The sequence below is a fragment of the Lepus europaeus genome, chromosome 9 (genome assembly GCF_033115175.1).
Source record: "Lepus europaeus isolate LE1 chromosome 9, mLepTim1.pri, whole genome shotgun sequence".
NCBI classification, from domain to species: Eukaryota; Metazoa; Chordata; class Mammalia; order Lagomorpha; family Leporidae; genus Lepus; species Lepus europaeus.
In genome coordinates this window covers 15,719,122-15,738,453 of record NC_084835.1, presented here as the reverse complement: position 1 = coordinate 15,738,453, position 19,332 = coordinate 15,719,122, and the positions used below count along the sequence as shown (strand labels likewise).

The following is a 19,332-nucleotide window of genomic DNA, read 5'->3' as shown; positions in this document are numbered from 1 at the left end:
TCCGTCTCACACACCTGCTCTTGGCCTTCCGCCGAGGGGTGACCCCGCACAGCACCCTTGTCTGATGCCAGTGTGCGTTACTGACCTTCCCAGCCTCCAGAACCGTGAGCCAAGCAGACTCCAGTTGTTTATCTTTATCCAGCATCAGGCCCTCTGTTGCAGCAGCAAAAAATAGACCAAGACCTTGATCCAGAGAAGCCATGCAGCTCCCCAGCCTGGAAGTGTGGAGGGCCAGCCAGCAGGCACTAGCCACTCAGAAAGGCTACATCCCTCAAGGAGAGGCCTGCTGACCTGGGATTTGGCCTTGGCCAGAGACCCTGATCCTGAGAACGTGGAGTTTCAGTTTATAAAGCGCTCACCTTGCAGCCTGTAGTCTCCTTGCCCCAGCAGGGCCCCTTACTGCCCACCCACTGTGCATCCAGCTCCCCACGGCCATGCAGGGGTCAGGTGTGTGGGATCCTGACTGCCCTCTGCTGGTGAGTTCACTGCACTGAAAACAGTTCAGGAGCACAGAGTCCAGGCAGGGGCTCTGCCTCTCCCGGGCGGAATGAGAAGGCCATGCCAAGATGCTCACTGGCAACGGAAACTGCCATCCACAAGACACCCCTGGAGTTGGCCCCCCTGGGCACAATTGGATCTGCACCCGGCCTTTGCTGCCGTATCCCCTGCCTGGCATGCTCACTTCTGGCCCCACTCGGAAGGCTCCTGCATGCACTTGTCCCAGCTGCCTGGCTCCCTGTGGGAAGTCGTCACCACTCCTCTGGATGCCCATGACGCAGAGCTCAGTTTCCTAGTGAAAACCTCAGGTGCAAGGCTGGGTCCAAAACTCAGTGAGTCTCTGCCCCACAGTCCTGGAGCCCCCCAGGGTCAGGTCACAGCTGGCATGAAGCTAAGGCTAGCTTTAGCAGCAGCAGGACAAACTGCAGGGAACAAATGGACTTTCCCTGGTGCTCAACTCATCCCATCTGCCCCCTGCCAGCGAAGTCACGGGGGCTTCTCACAGCGCTTCTCTCTCTGGTCTAACGGCAAGAACTGCAGGGGCCACGTGGGCTGCATGGCTCCAGCATCACCATCAGCATCCCACAGCAGAGCTGCACTGGGCCTGCCTCCCTGGGCTCAGCTGTTGTTTGAAGGATGTCTGTGGTTAAATTGTTATGTCATGAAGTTCCCCTTCGGGTCTCTAAAAGAAACAGAAAAAGGCAGGCTGGGGTTGCACACAGGTGATGCTGAGGGCTGGGAAGGTCGGGCTTGTATGAGACGCCCCTCCCTCTCCAAAGCTGGAGGCTGCTGGGCGGTGGGGTCTCCCTGCTGAACAGTGCAAGCTGCAGGCTACCTTCCGCTGCCAGCAGGAGACCTCGTGAGAAGATCCAGGGACTTGGTGCCTGTGCTGACTCCCCTGTTTGCCATTTTGCTCGTTTATGCCAAGAGTTTGCCGATTCTGGGTGTGGGTGTGGGGGTGGGAGGCTCTGTGCTAGCTGTGGTGGGTTCCCAGGAGCAAGGCATTAAGTCATCCATGAACCTTAAGGACCTCAGAGCTTCAGACGACTTGCATGGGCAGAGTGGACATGAGGTGTCTCCTGCTGCTTCATCCTGGAAGCAAAGCCCCACCACAGTGCCCACCATGGACCTGGACCCTGTAACCCAGGTGCCAGACCAGACTCTGCCAGGGACACCCCCTGAGGGGGAGGCATGGAGAGCCCAGCGGTTGCCCTCACTGTCCCGACTCCAGAGGCAAGCACCGCTCTGTGCTTGTCCTTGCAAAGGCGCTGCACTGGAGCAAGAGGGCTCAGGCTCCCAAATCAATACTGCGGTTCCTCACCTCTCCCTGTGGCTGCTCTGTGCAGAACTCTTTCAGGCAGTGGAGACCTTGTGCACCCAGACTCCCTGCTCTACAGCTCCCTGCCCCGCCCCATCCCCCCCCCCCCCCGAGATCTCAGACACCACGTGACTTGGTTAGCACAGGTCAGGAGGCCTGAACAACAAACAAGCCCCCATCGGATTTTGCCTTGTTCTAGGAGCCACCAAGACTCTGTTCCATGTATCTACACTTCAGACTCAGGCTGACCGCTAGCTTCTATCTGGACCATGGCCTTCCTCGCAGCAGAAAGGAAAGAAAAACAAGCTAGTGGGTCCTGGTTCTTACTCTGTGTGTGCACGTTTGTCTCGCTGGTCAGTGCCTAGGAGCACCAGTGAGCAGGACTGCGTGAGCCCCTGGCCGGGAGGGCACCGTGACCATGGACATGGCTTGGTGAGCCGCAGCCCAGCTTCCTGCTGCTCACCATTGGCACATCTGTCTCCAGGGAGCGCTGGAAAACCACTGAATACACGTGCCACCTTCTGCAGGTTGCTCAGGTTGCAGTGAGGGGGACGGTAGATTAGAAACGGACAGAAGAGGATTTGGAGAGGAAAATTTGGAGGCCATTCCAGTTGCCCAGGCAACAAAGCTCACCACTTTCGGGCTAGGGAGTGGCCCCGGAGACAAGTGGCTGGGAGGATGCAGTGATGGGCAGCGGGAAGCTGACAAGGGGCTGCCAAGGAGGTCCTGGGATGGCAAGAGAAACAGAGCAGCTCTGGTTCCTGTCGTGTGCCTGTTGCCAGGCCTAGTTCCCACGATACCCATCTGCTCTCTTCCTTTTGTGTTCCTGGGTTCCCTGAGGGCTTGATCGTGTCCCTGCATCACCAGAGACTGAAGGGAAGCTGGCTCACCCAGAAGTAAGAGAGGCATCCCCTGGACATGCCCGAGACGGATCCCTGCTTCCCTCTCCAGCGTGTCAAGGGGCTCAGTTCTTCCCTGGAGCCACCGCCAATCTCAGCTGTGAGAGAGAAAACGGGGTGGGCCGAGAGGAAGAGGAGGAGGGCAAGGAGAGGAAGGTGGATAAAGGATGGACTCCACAGCCCCCTCGCATCACCCTCCCCTCCCCCAACCCTGTGGCCTCCCTCCACTTCCCTTTCAGAGGCCTGAACCTGGCAGCCTGCAGTGGGACGCCTGGGATTCACAGTCCCTAAAGACAGGGAGCTTCTGTAGCAGCAGCGGTGGCAGCAGGATTCAGAAACCCCATGGGAACTTAGAGCCTGGGGTCCTCACAGACACAGCCCAGAACCTTCTCCAGCCTGGCATCCCATAGCAACCGTCACGGGGAGAAGGATTCTGCACACAATTGTCTGCACACGGACTCAGTGCAGATCAGCCCCGAAGTGGGAGTGTTGTGGTTGCTGTCCATGGTGCTGGAGGGCTGACTTGTCGTTGGAGGGAGACGTTCAAAGAGAACCACTGTGCACCAGAGCTGAGACGGTGCCAGGAGCTCACGCCCCCAGCCTGCCTTTGCTCAGGAGAAAGCAGAAGGCCTGAGGAGGGCAGGGATTCATGCCAGGCTGCGCAGGGCGTGGCCGAGCAGCAGCCCAGCAGCTTCCAGGTGCTTGCTCACACACAGCTTGCTGCCTCTGGAACACTCCCTGGGTGGTGCCCACCACCCAGGAGAACCGTCCAGACAGGCATTTACCCAGGGATGTCGGGAGCCACACAGCTGAAGCGTGGCTCCAAGGCCGGGCGGGCATGCCTCTGTTTCTAGATATGACTTCATCTGTTTCCTCCCCACTGTCCTGCTCCCCAACCAGTCTCTTCCCCAACCTCCCAAGAATAGGGCTCAGCAAGCTACAACCGGCGACCAGCATGGGCCCGCCCTGTGGTTTTGCAGAGGTGACAAGTGAAGAGGAGTTTTAACCCCTTAAATGGGAGGGGAAAAAATCTAGGAGGTGTAAGATTGCATCATGGCCGGCACCACGGCTCAATAGGCTAATCCTCCGCCTTGCAGCGCCGGCACACCGGGTTCTAGTCCCGGTCGGGGCACTGGATTCTGTCCTGCTTGCCCCTCTTCCAGGCCAGCTCTCTGCTGTGGCCCGGGAGTGCAGTGGAGGATGGCCCAAGTGCTTGGCCCCTGCACCCGTATGGGAGACCAGGAGAAGCACCTGGCTCCTGGCTTCGGATCAGTGCGGTGCACCAGCTGCAGCAGCCATTGGAGGGTGAACCAATGGTAAAGGAAGACCTTTCTCTCTGTCTCTCTGTCTCTCACTGTCCACTCTGCCTGTCAAAAAAAAAAAAAATGATTGCATCATGTGGGAACATCACCTGAAACTCAGTCCCAGTGTCTGTGAATTAAATTTGATTGAACTGTACTGAAGCCTATCACCTACCCATTTGATTGCCAGCAGCCATTTCTCAATGAGAATATCAGAGCTGGGCAGTTGTGACAAAGACCCCGAGGTCTGAAACACCCACAAGATTAACCTTCGGGCTCCTTCCAGAAAGCTTGCTCGCCCTTATCCGAGGCCTTCATGCTTGCTCTGACTTCTGGAACTTTGCACAAGCTGTTCTCTGCCTGGAACAGTGTCCCCCTGACCAGCACACGGCCTGTCCCCAGCTTCTTCCATGCTTCTGCCCACTGTCACTTCCTACCATGGGCCGTCTCTTCCCACAAGCCCACAAGTCTCCAGAGACGTGGTCAGTCTCATCTGTGGTTTTACTTTCTTCATCCAGATTTACCTGATCTGCATTTATCTCCCTGATTTTCCTGGCCTCTCCCACCTTAGTGTTTAGTGCTTGAGGACAGCAATGCCATCGATCCTGTCCACCTTTGCATCCATCATCTAGTGAGGGCCTGGCCCATAGTAGATGTGAGAAATGTCATGGGTATTTTTTTTAATATTCTTGCAAATAACATTTCTTTTTTTAAGATTTATTTATTTATTTGAAAGAATTACACAGAGGAGAGAGAGAGAGGTCTTCCATCCACTGGTTCACTCCCCAATTGGCTGCAACAGCTGCAGTTGTGCTCATCTGAAGCCAGGAGCCAGTAGCTTATTCCAGGTCTTCCACGCAGGTGCAGGGGCCTAAGAACTTGTGCCATCTACATTTTTCCCAGGCCATAGCAGAGAGCTGGATTGGAAGTGAGGCAGCCAGGATTTGAACCAGCGTCTATATGGGATGCTGGCACTCCAGGAGTGGTTTTACCCACTGCACCAGAGCACCAGCCCCAACATGGGTATTTTCATAAAAGACTTGGCTTAGCCTTAGTGTGGCCACGATAGGCATCAGTAACATGTAGGATAGAGACGCCAAAACAAAGTAGGCCAGCTGCTGAGTTTGCTCTGCGAACGTGCACTGCTTGTAATCTTTGTAACCTTCAGCAATTCTGTAACCACTGGATGCTCCTTACAAAGTGCTCTCATGTCTCGGTTCCTGGAGTTGTGTTGGCCTTGCTGATACCACAGTGTCACTTCTCTCCCCACCTCCCCTGTCCTAAATCTGCCCGGTAACACTCATCACCCTGCTTTAGGCACAGTGTCAGGATGGGATTGTACCTCCCAAGTTTCTCATCCAGTGAGGAACTGGGTGAAGGGACCTCTGCGTGGCAGCGATAGAAGGAGCTGAATTTCTGAGGGTGGTGCCTGCTGCCACCCCCTGGTCATGGGTCTCGAAACTGGGTAGCAGTAAACACCTCACCTCTGCTTCCCTCATGTTCCTGAGTGCAGCCTTTGGTGGGCAGATGGCCTCAGGCACGCCCATTTCCCACACTAGGTACTCAGTAAATGTTTGTTGACTGGATAACTGATGACAACAGGACACAGGAGCAGGCTTGAAGCTGGGAGCAAATCCCAAATCCCAGCAGTTGGGGAGGGAAGAGTTGCCACCATGAATTCCTCTATAAACAGAAGACAGGAGGCTGTGTGGGGATGGCGTGAGCAGGCACCTCCTAGGAAATGAGGCCCAGAGGACCAGAGACTCAACCCCTAGCCCTGCTCTCTAAAGCCTCACAAGATCTGCTACCCAGAAACAGTGAGCAGCTCCCAAGTTACCCTGGAGACAGTGATCACATGACCTTGAGCTGGCCAATCACTGTGGTCCAGTGTTTGGCTAAGGCCTAGGCAAGTGACCAATCAGGTCCCAGGGGTTGGTCTTAGGGGTAGAACCTTGGAGGAGGAGAAGCTCCGTGACTGTTGGGCTGCTGAGACAGTTGGTACCCACGGCGCCATCTTGAAGGGGAAGCCCACTTGAGAGGGAGTAGGCACAGCCAGGAGGTCAGGGGAGGCGACTCCTGGGGACATCATCCAGCACCCAGGTACTGCCCTGCCTGATGCCACCTGCCCTTAGACTTCTTGGTTACAACAATGATTGTCCCTGCTTTGTTCGTGTTGGAAGGCACTTTTTTTAAAAAAAAGATTTATTTATTTGAAAGGCAGAGTTTCACAGAGGCAGAGAGAGAGGGAGAGAGGGAGGGAGAGGTTTTCCATCTGTTGGCTCATCCCCAAATGGCCACACCAGCTGGAGCTGGGCCAGTCTAAAGCCAGGAGCCAGGAGCTTCTTCTGGGTCTCCTGCACAATTGCAGGGGCTCAAGTACTTGGATCATATTCTACTATTTTCCCAGGAAATAGCAGGGAGCTGGATCAGAAGTGGAGCAGCCGGGACTGGAACGGGTGCCCTTATGGGATGCTGGCATGGCAGGCGGGGCTGTACTTGCTACGCCACAGTGCCGGCGCTGGAAGCCACTTTGAATTGGATTTTCTGTCACTGGGCGTCCAGAGGGTTCTGTGTTCCTAACAGGTGGCCAAATGATGGTTCCTGGAACTGAGAGAGATTTAGTCTAGCTACCAGGACCAAATTTCTATCACACAGCAAGACTCCAAAACAAATACCCACAGGCTACTAATCTGAGACCCAGGAGATTCAGACAGAATCTGCTGAGGGTCTGATACGGGCTGGGCCACTTGTGAGTCCAATGGGGTTAACCAGGCTAACGGAGGGTCCCATGTCCCCACTTTAGTGGACAAAACTGAGGATAAAATGAGGGAGAAAGCCAGGCCTGACACAGCCCGGAGCCCAGGGAGGCCACTCAGTGAACACCTGCCGAGTTGGCCCCCGTGCACTTCTGCTTCCACTATAAATCACTGGAAGAGATTTAACTAAATTCAAAAGGCTGGGAGCCCAGGCTCAGGTTAATGAGCTAGGTTAGATGAAATGGAAAGGATGACAAAATAGACACCCAAGGTAACCCTAAGAATCCATACCAAAAACTCAGCATCTCCATCCTGCAGCCCACCTGGCGCCTCCGGGCCTTGGTACTTGCTGTTTTCCCAGCCTGAAGTGCTCTGTCCATGGCACTGCAGCTCTCCCAGTGACTTCAGTGTGTCTTAAGGTCCTTCGTCACTTTACCTTCCATGGTCCGTAGCACCACTGACAGGTTTGCTCTGTCTCTCCCACTAGGCCATGGGCCCAGGAGGATGGAGACCCAGGCCTGCTCCAATCGTTGCTGGGCCCTGGTGTTTGGATCCGGCTGGCAGCAGCAGGGCCTCCGTGAGCGAAGGCCGCAGACCACAAAGACCACATCTCAGGTGGAGGTAAGAGCTGTTCACTCACTGTGGACGGAGCCCCTGCTGTGTGCTATGCCCTGTGCTGGGCTGCCAGCACAGTGCAGGGTGAGGACTGACGCTCTGGAGGGGACGCACAGTGGACGGGACAGCGAGACAGAAGAGCTCAGGGCTGCAGAGACAGAGTCGGGCTCAGGAGACGGGAGTGCGGGGCTGGGGCTGCTGGGGGCAGAGAGGGGCAAGGGTGGGAGCGGAGACATACCAGGATACACGGGCCCTGCAGCCGCCATGAGCAGAGACACGCCAGGACACACGGGCCCTGTGGCCACTGTGAGCAGAGACACGCCAGGACACACGGGCCCTGTGGCCGCTCTGAGGACTTTTACTCTGGGTGAGGTCGGAGCCACAGCAGGTGCCGCTGAACAGGGCAGGGGCAAGAGCAGGGGCAGGGAATGGAGTGGGTAAGCAGGAGGGAGAGGTGGGGTGCGGGAAGCTGTCCCTGTAGTGGCACAGGCAGGGAGGGCATCCCTGAGGAGGTGGCATTTGAGCTGAGCCCTTGGTTTGGCCACGTTGCTTGCTGCGGCCCAGGAAGCTTTAGCATCTGCCCCCATGCACATGGAGCACGCGCCTTGTCCCGGACAGGCCCGCCGCAGGTCTGGACAGGCCCACCGCAGCTCTGAGCCACCTTGTGGCCTCCTGCTCCCTTGTCACCATCTTATCCCCACCAGCAGGAGGAATCAAATGCAATCCACATAGCCCCAACCGCCTCCCGGATCAGGGTCTGTGGGGGGGCCCCTGATCTCCGCAGGGCAGGACCGGACAGCAGGGGCCGCCCTGCCCAGGGCCCTGACGTTATCTGACGTGGTCCCTCCTATGCCTGCTCGCTCTGCCTCACCTGTCCTTCCTGGAGAAGCACCACGAAGCTCCTGACCCCAGGCCCCTGTCCCTGTGCCTGCCGCCCCGCCCCGAGTGGCCCTGCGCGGGGTGTGGGCCCCTCTTCTTGGGAACCGTGAGTCCCCAGCTCTCTTTTCGCAGCAGTCTTCTCTGGATCTGTTGGCTTCCGTGAATTCTCCATGAAGACACAAAGCCTGACACCAGCTCTGAGGGGCAAGGCAGTGTGGAGGCTCCCACCGGTGAGAGATGGGGGCGGGGGGAGATGACCCGTGCACCTGTGTTCCGGCGCCCCGACAAGATGAATGTTTATGACACGCGCTAGAGCTCCTGCTCCCTGCACGCGACCTGCTGGCTCCACAGGATGGGAGCATCAGCGAAGCAGCTGGGCGCCCAGCCCCCCGCCCCGGCCCTGGAGTCCTCGCTATCAGTGTCTTTGTCGTGGGTGCTTGGGTCCGGGCTCTTGTCTCTCATGCAAGAAGGACTGCAAGGATGGGGCACGGGTAAAGGTCAGCGGAGGAGGGAGATTGGTTTACACGCCAGGTGCAGGAGCGCGGGCTGGCTCAGAGGAGAGCTGCAGGCGGCAGCAGGGCCGGGGCTGTCTGCTCTGGAGGTGTGCGTGCGGGGCGTGGCTGGAGAGGGCTCCGTAGCAGGCTGCCCACTCTAGAGGCTGGGCTGTTGGAGCCACTTGCGGAAGCTCCGCAGCCGCAGCCCTCTGCTCTCCCAGTCCATCTCCTCGGGTGGAATGGTCGCCGTGTTGGTGTCCCCTGCAGTGAACTACAGCCACCTCCAGAGACGCCAAGACAGGGAGAGGGCCGGGGCCTCTCGGCCGTGTTTAACGGGGGAGTTTTTCACAGTTGTTGGGCCTCTTTGTCTCCAAATCACTGTATGTGCAGGTAGACCAGGGATGCGTAGTCGGCATCGGTGTGGACATTGGGTCTCTGGCCTTTTGCTGGTTTGAAGGCTGCAGGCAAGGTGGAAAGTTTGGCCTTTTGAGCCGAGATGTTGAGCGTAAGCTTCCGTAACTTGAGTAAGGTCTTCTGTGGCAAATCCTGCCTCTCTAACCCCTTCCTTCGTGCAACTCCTGCCATCAGCGAGCCATTCAACATCCGGGCTTTCCAGAGGTGCATCTGGTAGGTCCGATCTAGGGGTGGAGTCTTGCTGTATGGTCTCTATGCAAGAGTGAGCTCGTCTCAGAATCTTCGGAATCCAGGGGAGCAGCCTTGGCGTCCTTCGAGAGTGAACCCTGGTGAGCCAAAATGGAGAGCCCGGTGTCAGTGAGAGTGAGCCCCCCCTTCCCCCCGTCAGCCACGGGCACCTGTGATCTCTGGAACCCTCGTCCTTGGCTTGCAGTGTGAGCTTCAGGAGCCGCGGAGTCCGTGGTTTTCTCTACCGAAAGTGCAGTAGCAGCAACCAAGCATCCAGACCATCCTGAGTCTGGTTGATTAGAAAGGTAGCCAAGGGGCCACAGAATGGGCCCAGTTTCGGGTGAGTACCCCCCAGGTTATTCCTTTCAGCTACCAATGGGGAGAATGACTTGTCTCAGGCATCCCCAGTGCAGGGGCCATTGTCAGCTGACCCTAAGCCTGTTGAAAGGCCCCGTGTTAGTTCCCTGTCTATTCCAGTGGGTCAGTTTCAGCAGCCTTTAAACCTCAGCAGGGGTTTGGTTATCAGCCTCAATCCTGGCATCCAGATCCCGCAGCAGCCTGCCGTTCACAGGAATGTTCTCGGCTGTCGCTTTGTAGGTGGTAGCCCAATCCACAGTGTGGCTGCCCACGGGGAGATCCGGATTTTGGTTGGGGAAACTTGATATCGCCGTTCCCCTAAAAGCGTTAAGATCTGAATGGTGTTTTCAACTGAGTCCTCCTTGAGGTGACTGTAGGTGAGGCCATGTCTATCTATTGTTATCCTTCCTGCTAGGTGCTGTGTGGGTACTCATTAGCATGCTAATAACAGATTTCAGTGTAAGGATGGCTGCCCTGAGAAAGCGCCCCTAGAGGGTCGCAGACCTGCTAGCGCCCGCAGAGGCTGGTGGGAGATGACGGCGTCTTCTGTCCGGCAAGGCAGAGGCCAGGTGACCCGCTGGGAGAGGGGCTTGCCATCAGCCCCCATGATGACACGACTCTGAGGACAGGGGCCCCAGCAGAGGAACTGGCACCCGCGTCAGTTAGAAAATCGATTTTCTTACCTGCCACATCCGGGAGTGGGGTGGTCCCGAGGGCTGCGGGAGCTGCCTGAGTTCCCAGGCCCCATCAGTCCTTGGATTAGGACACGAGGCAACCGGGCCTCCTCCTGTCCCCCAGGAACTGCGTGTGAGCAGGTTTCCAGCGCCCTCCTTGTTTCCAGTGGGGCCAGGGGCCAGGTAGGCTTCTCAGGTGGGGACAGTCCTTGCACCAATGTCCTGTCCTCCCACACCCAGAACATTCTCCCTTGGGCTTCTCTGCCTGGTTCCAGTGGCTGCTGCCGTGTGGACATTGGAGCCTTCTGCACAGCAGCTTTGCCTCTAGTCCTGGTCACCCCGCATGCTGCATCCAGCAGCTGTTCCTGGGGGTCTGGGACCCCACAGCCCGTCTCTGGAGTTCCCTCTGGATATCCCTGGCTGGCTGAGGTACGCAGTAGGACATGTGCTAGGGGCTGTGTGAGTGTATCTGTTGAATCTCTTTAAGGCCTCTCCCAGCCATCCCTGGCTGAAGGCGGATTCTCGTCCCTATGCTGTGTTACCTCCCTGACTTTGTCACCCAGGGAGCTCAGCAGCACAGCACAGCCGAGCGTCCCCTAGGGGCCGTGACCATGCCACCTCTCAGACTCCCGATACGACCTAGTCCACAGGACCTCCTTGTCCTGTCGTGCTGTGGGCCTCAGGGCAGGATAAGCACGTGTTAGCAGGAGCAAGTGTCCCATGGGCCCTTCTGAAGACAGTACCCAGGTCACGAGAGTGTTGGGAGGTCGCACACAGAGCCCGCATCTCTGCCCTGTGTACGGCTCTGAGCCGTATCCCTTGGGGACCACTGTGAATCCTCTGTTGCTATTGGCGGTTCCCGTGATAATTCTCTGAAGCCACTTTTCCATTTATTTTTTTGAATGAATTCCAAGTGCTCATTGAGACCTGCTCAGACTGGAGTGAAACAGCCCCTGCTCTCTGCCCGGAGGATGCAAAACCTCCGTGATCTGTCTTTGTGGATCCATTTGACTGTAAGATTCGGAAGAAGGGGCCATTCACTAAGAGCCATCGCCCCTCCCCCAGAGACCCAGAAGAGGAGATAGAGCGAAGTGGGGGAGGCGTGGGCAGCCCAGGAAACACTGTCCCCTCCTGGCGGCTTCCCCAGCTGGAGGCAGAGAGGCCCTGTCCTCCCCAGGGGGCCTCCCGCCCTGCCCTCCTCTCAGCTTGCCCAGTGCCCTCAAAGGCCAGGGTGGAGCTGGTGCCTGTTCACCTGAACGCCTTGTAGATGAGACCCAGCTGTTACACCCACTCTGCGGTCTGCTGCATAAAGGCCTCTGGCTTTTGGGGCACACAGCAGCGTGGACTTCGTACCTGGCTCCCACCTGCAGCTGTTGGCGTCCACACCCAGCTGAGCCCCCATACCATGACGTCAGGGCCCGTGGCACTCGGGTCTCTTGTTCTCCATTGGGAATGTGCGGGGCAGTGGGTATGGACTGTCTTAGCTGCTTTGAACTATGCCTTATTAGACACTAAAGTCTGCCTCCTGGGCGGGGGTAGGGGTGAGGGGGGTGGGTGGATCTCAGAGCCTCTTCCCGCTGAGCACCTGATACATCGTGGACTTGACACGCCCCTCGCCCACCCTCTCTCTGAGAACCACCTTTCTTCTCTTTTTCTACAAGGTCGATGCTGTTAGATTCCCCATAGACAGGCGATCAAGGAGCACTTGTTCCTCTGTGTTGACGGATGCACCTATGTATGACCCGTTCCACAGTGTGTACGCGTACCCAGACATCCCCCTGGACCCCATACATGCACGCAGTTACGATTTTTATTCATGAGGAATATTTGCAAATGTGCAAAGATAATAAGCTCGGGGGTGGCGGCAGTATACAGTTAAGATTTTTATTCATAAGCAGCGTTTGCAAATGTGAAAAGCAACTGAGGGAACGTGGCATGACCACCCTTCCCCTTGGGGATTTGCCCTCAGTTGTCCACTGACTCCACATGAGCCACTCTTCCCCAGAATCCATGGCCTGGCTATTCGGATGGCAGGCAGCAAAGCCCTACAGGGACGGAGAAAGTGCCCCTAGGGACCTTGCTCCAGCCATGACTCTTGCTGTATTCCCCTGGGAACCCCTTCTGTCCATGGTTCCTGCTATGTCCCATAGGGACCTTGCTCCAGCCATGACTCTTGCTGTATTCCCCTGGGAACCCCTTCTGTCCATGGTTCTTGCTGTATCCCTATAGGGACCCCTCTGGCCATGACTCTTGCTGTATCCCATAGGGACCCTGTTGCAGCCATGGCTCTTGCTGTATGCCCCTGAGAACCCCTTCTAGCCATGGTTCCTGCTGTATCCCTCTGGGGACTCTGTTCTGGCCATGGCTCTTGCTGTATTCCCCTGGGGACCCTGTTGCAGCCATGGCTCTTCCTGTATCCCCCTGGGAGCCCCTTCTAGCCATGGTTCTTGCTGTTTCCCATAGGGGCCCTCTTCTGGCCAAGGTTCTTGCTGTATCCCATTAGGGACCCCTCTGGCCATGGTTCTTGCCGTATCCCACAGGGACCCCTCTGGCCATGGTTCTTGCTGTATCCCATAGGGGCCCTCTCCTGGCCATGGTTCTTGCTGTGTCCCATAGGGACCCCTCTGGCCATGGTTCTTGCTGTGTCTCCATAGGGATCCCTCTGGCCATGGTTCCTCTGTATCTCATAGGGACCCCCTCTGGCCATGGTTCTTGCTGTGTCCCATAGGGACCCTCTCCTGGCCATGGTTCTTCTGTATCCCATAGGGGCCCTCTCCTGGCCATGGTTCTTGCTGTGTCCCATAGGGACCCCTCTGGCCATGGTTCTTGCTGTGTCCCATAGGGACCCCTCTGGCCATGGTTCTTGCTGTGTCTCCATAGGGATCCCTCTGGCCATGGTTCCTCTGTATCTCATAGGGACCCCCTCTGGCCATGGTTCTTGCTGTGTCCCATAGGGACCCTCTCCTGGCCATGGTTCTTCTGTATCCCATAGGGGCCCTCTTCTGGCCATGGTTCTTGCTGTGTCCCATAGGGACCCCTCTGGCCATGGTTCTTGCTGTGTCCCATAGGGACCCCTCTGGCCATGGTTCTTCTGTGTCCCATAGGGACCCCTCTGGCCATGGTTCTTGCTGTATCCCATAGGGACCCCCTCTGGCCATGGTTCTTGCTATGTCCCATAGGGATCCCTCTGGCCATGGTTCTTCTGTATCCCACAGGGGCCCTCTTCTGGCCAAGGTTCTTGCTGTATCCCATTAGGGACCCCCCTGCCACCCCGGCCTTTGCTGTATCCTAGAGACCCCTTGGCGGCCCTGGCCCTTGCTGGAAGGAGCAGCCGAAGTCCTAGGGTCTGGCTGCCTGGCCTGGGTGTACTTGTGCGCAGGTGCTCTACAGGAGCCATTGCTTCCCTCTGTGTCGTGAGCACTGCTCCTGGTGCGGAGGACTGAGGGGGTGGCTACAGGGCCTGGCTGGGGCTGACCATGGAGGAGGGGTCCGTGTCTGCAGGCTGAGCAAGGTGGCTGTCAGGCACGGGGCGCCTCTGCCTGTGCTCTGCCCTGACTCCTGCTCCTCCCCAGGCAGCAGGACCTGGGAGGGAAACATGGGCAGGTGGGAAGATGTAGCGCCACTTGCACTTTTCAACTCAGGGGCATGGAGGAGCTCCGTGGAGCTTTGGGGCCGCCAAGGATGGGACTTGCCTGAAGCGTGGGCTTCGCCTGATGCTGGGGCCCTTCTGTCGGGATATCTCACGACACAGCACGTGGTGTGTGCCCATGGCACTGTCGTATTTATGCTTTGACAAGGACTCTTGTATCTGCTCTGGGCTTATAGCCTAGGCTGACTCTGACTTCCGTGATTTGAGGGTCCTGGTGACAAGCCAGCGGCTCAGCACGGGGTCTTGGAGTTTCTTCCCAGACCACACCGTGCTATCATCGGCCCACAATGCGGTCTAGTTCGGGCCTCTTTCCAGGACTGAATGTCAGTAAGTCTTCCAGAGCTTTTCCAGCCCTAGGCTGACAGCACAGGGAAGCTGGTATTTTCCTGTGAGTGTGCACTCCAACTGCTGCCCAGGGCCTCTCCATCAAGTGGCAAGATCCCTGTAAACACGGCAGCCAGATTCACCCCCATACTCCACATGTCTGAATCAGAGGGGTCGTATGGTTGGCCCTAGAGCATTTCTGGAGCACAATACTGGGGAGTTCCACCGATGTGCTGAGATCTTGCCCGTCGGAGCCCCTGCATCCCAGGCTAAAGTCAGTTTAACAGTGAGGGCAACATCCAGGAGGACACTGCCCAGTTTCAGTTCCCTGTGCGCATTACCCCTGTCCATGGCGACAGTGTGTGGCCGGCACAGTCCTCCGGGACCAACTGAGGCCTGCACTGCCAGGTGGCTTGCTCGGCCACCCAGAGGACTGGCCGCTGTCTGCTGCCGAGTCCTGTGACCACAGTCTGTCTGCCCTCCCGATTGCCTTGGAGAGCCGTATCATGTCGGGGTGATTGATGTATGGCATTCAGTCCTCTTCCAGGAAAGCACTGAGGGCTGCAGGTGTCCCTGTCCTGTTTCTGGGTGACCTTTACGGCCACCCGGGCCTGGTTAACAGATGGCAGGCTAGCTTCACTTGGCCAGAGCTGCCCAGGCCAGTGGTCCTTGGGAGCCTGGGATGACCAGCGAGGACTTCCTCATAGGAGTAAATGACCACAGGTCCCTCTGTTGGGTGACCTCCTCGCTACCGTATCTTCACATACTAACTAGTAATGCTAACTGGTTGCATGCTAGCTGTACTAACTGTACTAACTAGTGAGACAAGTAAACACCAACTATATTAGCTAGCTGATGCTAATTAACTTCAATACCATATGAACTACTCACACAGTAGTAATGGATGAGATTAATGATGCTATCTGAATTTTAAAAAAATTAAAAATGAGAAAATAATGCAAAGGTAAAAATGGGGAAAGAAAAAAATGAAGAAGAAAATGAGAAAAAAAATAGGAAAAAAAATGAGGAAGACACAAAGAATTTTAAAATGGGAAAAGACGGGGCAGGCGTGTGGCACCGTGGGCTGAGCCACCACGAGGGATGGCTGTGTCTTATATAGCAGTGCCTGGTTTAAGTCCTGGCCACTCTGTGCTTCCGATTCCACTTCCTGATACTGCATTCTAGGAGGCAGAAGGTGATGACCCAAGTACCGGGGTCCCTGTCACTCATGTGGGAATCCTGATTGAAGGTCTGGGCTCCTGGTGCAGCCCTAGCTGCTTTGAGTATTTGGGGAGTGAAACAGCAGATGAAAGTGCTCTCTCTCTCTCTCTCTCTCTCTCTCTAACTCTTTCAAGTAAATAAATAAATCTATTTTAAAGAGAGAGAGAAAAAAAGAAAAAAAACAATGGAAAACAGAAATGAAGAAGTGGCAGAAAGGAAAAAACAAATGAAAAAGTGAAAGGAGGAAAAAGGAAAACTATAAAGACAAAATGAAAGAAACAAATAATAAGGACACTGAGGAAAAAAAAAAAAAAAGAATGAGAAAGAAAGGGGCCAGCACTGTGGCCCGGTGGGTTGAGCTAGGGCTTTCATCCCCGGCATCACATACCAGAATGCCAGTTCCAGCCCTAACTCTTGGCTTCTGCTCCAGCTTCCTGCTGATATTCCTGGGAAGGCAGTGGGTGATGACCCAAAGTGCTTAGTCCCCTGCCGCCCATGTGGAAGACCCAGAGGGAGTTCCTGGCTTTGGCCTGGCCCAGTTCTGTCTGTTGTGGCCATTTGGGGAGCAAACCAATGCCCAATGATAGAAGGGGTCTCTTTACCATTAGATTAATTTTTCAAAACAGCTTTAAGGGAGTAGGTTAACTGTTTACTGTTGTTGCCAAATGAGTATCTTAAGTCCGTCGTAAAAGCTGTGTGTTTTAGACAATTTGAACCTAAATCTCCAGATTGTAAAATCTACTCCGATATAGATGATAGTGTAGTCGTAGGAAACAATTCTGATGACCTACCCAAAGCAAAGAGGGAATGTTGTCAATATTTGAGGTAATGTGGCTGGACAATAAATAATGGCGTGGTTCGTGGTCCCACTGACCTGGTAAAATTCTAGGAGTCCTGTGGACAGGTGGAGGGAGAGTGACCCCTGGTGCTGTTCCAGAACGATGTAGAATCAGCCACTGAGTGCTAACGACCAGCCCTGAAGTCTCACAGCGTTCTCTGGGGTTGGAGGGCAGCGCAGACCACATTTAGGGGATAACTCCCCCAACTCTCTATAAGACAGGAAGGTCTCAGGATTTCAAATGGAAGGTAGAACAGCAGCAGCTCCCCAGTGTTTGAAAGCAAACATACTGGCAGTCCAGAGGTTGTATTTTTAAAGGAAGATATGAACTCTAGACCGGATGTTATTTATGGGCAGGGATATGGCTTGTGGTCTCTTTGGGGGTAAGGACTCTTTTACACTAAATTCATTCCCATGAGTGTCTGGACTAAGAGATCTCCTTCCTCACATCATGTTCTCAATATGCTGAAAACTGATTTGAACTGCTTATCAGGGCTTGATGCCTACCGAGCCTTTGGCTGATTTGTCTAACTCTCCCATGGCACTAAGGATGAGAAGAGCTGCCCCACAGGGGTTAACCCGTCCCTGGACAAACAAAAGGGCACGAAAGCTGCACAGCGAAATCTCACCTGGAAAGGGAAGACTCAGCAGAGACCGAGGCAGAGGGTCAGCCAGGACAAGGGCCTTGGGGAATACCCTGAGAGTTCTCGTTGGCTTGCCGGAAATTCCGAGGGTCGGACACATCCATGGTCATGCTGTTGGCCAAGGGGTCCCACCTGGTCACGTGAACTAACGCATGCCTGGTTTACCGACCGTTTGGCCCCCGTGACCTCTGGCCTGCTCTCTCGGACAGCAGCTGCTCTGTGTGCTCTGAACGGTTGCACCTTGGTGCAAAGAGATGCGCCCCAGAGTGCCTAACTCATTGATTCAGTATCCTCTGTGGGCTGTGAGGCGCTCTTTGCAAGAAGGCCAACATCCAAGTCGTATTTTTACTGACTTTGGTCACTTGCCACAGCATAGCCCTGTCGTGCAATAAATGGCCACAAAATAGTTGGAAGATTAATGGAAAGGAGTTAGGGTTCAGACACTTATGGGAATGGTATTTGGTGCCTCCATGCACAGAGGTGTTTGCACTGCCCATGTCTCAGCTCACCAGGGAAATAATGGTGTGCTTGCTTCTGATGGTGCAGCAGCTGCCCTTCGCAGGACAGTGACACAGAGACACGAGAAGCAGTGCCGTTCTGTAATTAGCTCTCAGAAGGGACCTTTTATTTGTGACCTACTCAGGTCGCAGGGATACACTTCATGTGGTTGATTGACTTCCGCAGAGGGAGGGACTGATCACTGTGCAGGAAACTAAGTGGACAACCAGTCCTTGTGAAACCTGCCTGAAGGTTAAACACCTTTAGAAACAAAAAGAGTTAACCGAGAAAGATGGCTCTCGGGGCCTGAATCGGATCTTCCAGGTGGATTCTGTAGGCCCTCACATGTGTGATAGTGACGCTGAGTGCTGCTGCTCTGTACCCACTGCCGTTCAGGTCTGGGCGTCCCATTTCCAAGCAAGCAGGCTTAGGGATCTAGCGCTGTCAGTTCCGTGAAGTCCTGCCCGGCTTCTGCTGGCACCCCTACCCTGCTGGATCTGATCAGAGCGCACACTTTGTGGTTAAAGAAGTCCCACAAGGGGCCGGATCACAGCACGTATCCCCTTATACTCCAGCTGCCCCAGGAGCCATTGAAATTCTTAGTGGGTTGCTTAAAGGTCAGTTGAAGCTGTTGCAGACAGTAACCACAAACCATGGCAGAAAGACCTATGGAAAGCTACCTTATCACTACAAAACGGTTTGTGTGTTTGGTCTTTTGTGACTTTTCTGTTAAGGATGCTCTGATGTAAGCCTTCCTCCTCAGTCAGAGAGTGGGTCCACTTCTCCTTTTGAACGTGAACTCCGTTGATGTTTGCTCTTAGCTTGGTTGAGGAGAAAGGGCAGGGTGATTTGGAAATTGCGGTTCAAGGGGTAGATTGCGGCGGTGTGTGTGTTGCTGCATTATGAGCCGTGTGAAACTGGGTTGGTGTTCTGATTGTGATTGATAGGACTGTGCACTGACGGCACTCCCTCCATGCTGAGCTCTTCCTTGCAACACAAGCCGCCACTGAGCCCGGTGCTGGCTGAGAGCCAGGAGGCCCACTGCTCCGCCCGGGGGGCCCAGAGCCACATGGGAACTGCTGGCTCCTATCAAGGAGACCTGTGAGCGCCCGCTGACAGCCACGCTGACAGCTTGCGACAACATGCAAATGCTAACTTGGGTCTGAGCCTCCCGTGCAAGGCTGACATCTAGAAGCTGAGATGTCCTGCTCCTGAGATGTCCCAGCATTCCCTCGGAAAAGGCATCCGCCGCTGGAGGCTCTGCTGAAGTTCAAGGCCTTTGTCTTCATTGCCGACAGCCAGCAGCATCCAGACCCACCCAACCACACCTTGAAGGGGAGTGTTTTCCTGGACCATTTGGAAGAGGTCCTCGTGGACACCTGGTGTTTGGTTCACTACTGGCACTCTGCGCTCGAGTTTCTGTCTTGTATCTGTTTTGCCCATCTTTTCCTATGTTCTTTTTGCTAGTTTTACTTATTCTGCTTTAGTGTACATTGTAATAAACTGATGGATTCGGGACCTGTTACCTCACTCGGCTTCTCTTTGAATTAAAGGATAAAAGGCCTCGCCCCTCTTGGAACAGCTAGAATCCTTGAGGTTAAAATGGTCTCCGGGGATTGGGGAAACCAGACTGTCTTGGCTGGGCCAGTGTGACAGAGGGTTGGGGGGAGGGGAGCAGCTGCCATCTTGGAAGACAGAGAAGCCTGCCCGGGGCTTAGATCCCAG

At 55.4% G+C, this 19,332-nt stretch overlaps 1 long non-coding RNA gene across 4 annotated transcripts in view; it reads left to right on the top strand.

The window, feature by feature from the left end:
* Window positions 1-19,120, top strand: part of LOC133766835 (uncharacterized) — a 47,304-nt gene extending 28,184 nt beyond the window's left edge. For 3 of the 4 annotated variants that reach the window (XR_009866763.1, XR_009866762.1, XR_009866764.1), the window contains 2 exons: window positions 7,260-7,393; window positions 8,399-19,120. This is a non-coding gene — a long non-coding RNA (uncharacterized LOC133766835). The remainder of the gene's footprint in view (window positions 1-7,259; window positions 7,394-8,398) is intronic. The other variant, XR_009866765.1, reaches the window with a different exon arrangement.
* The last annotated feature ends 212 nt before the right edge of the window (window positions 19,121-19,332 follow it).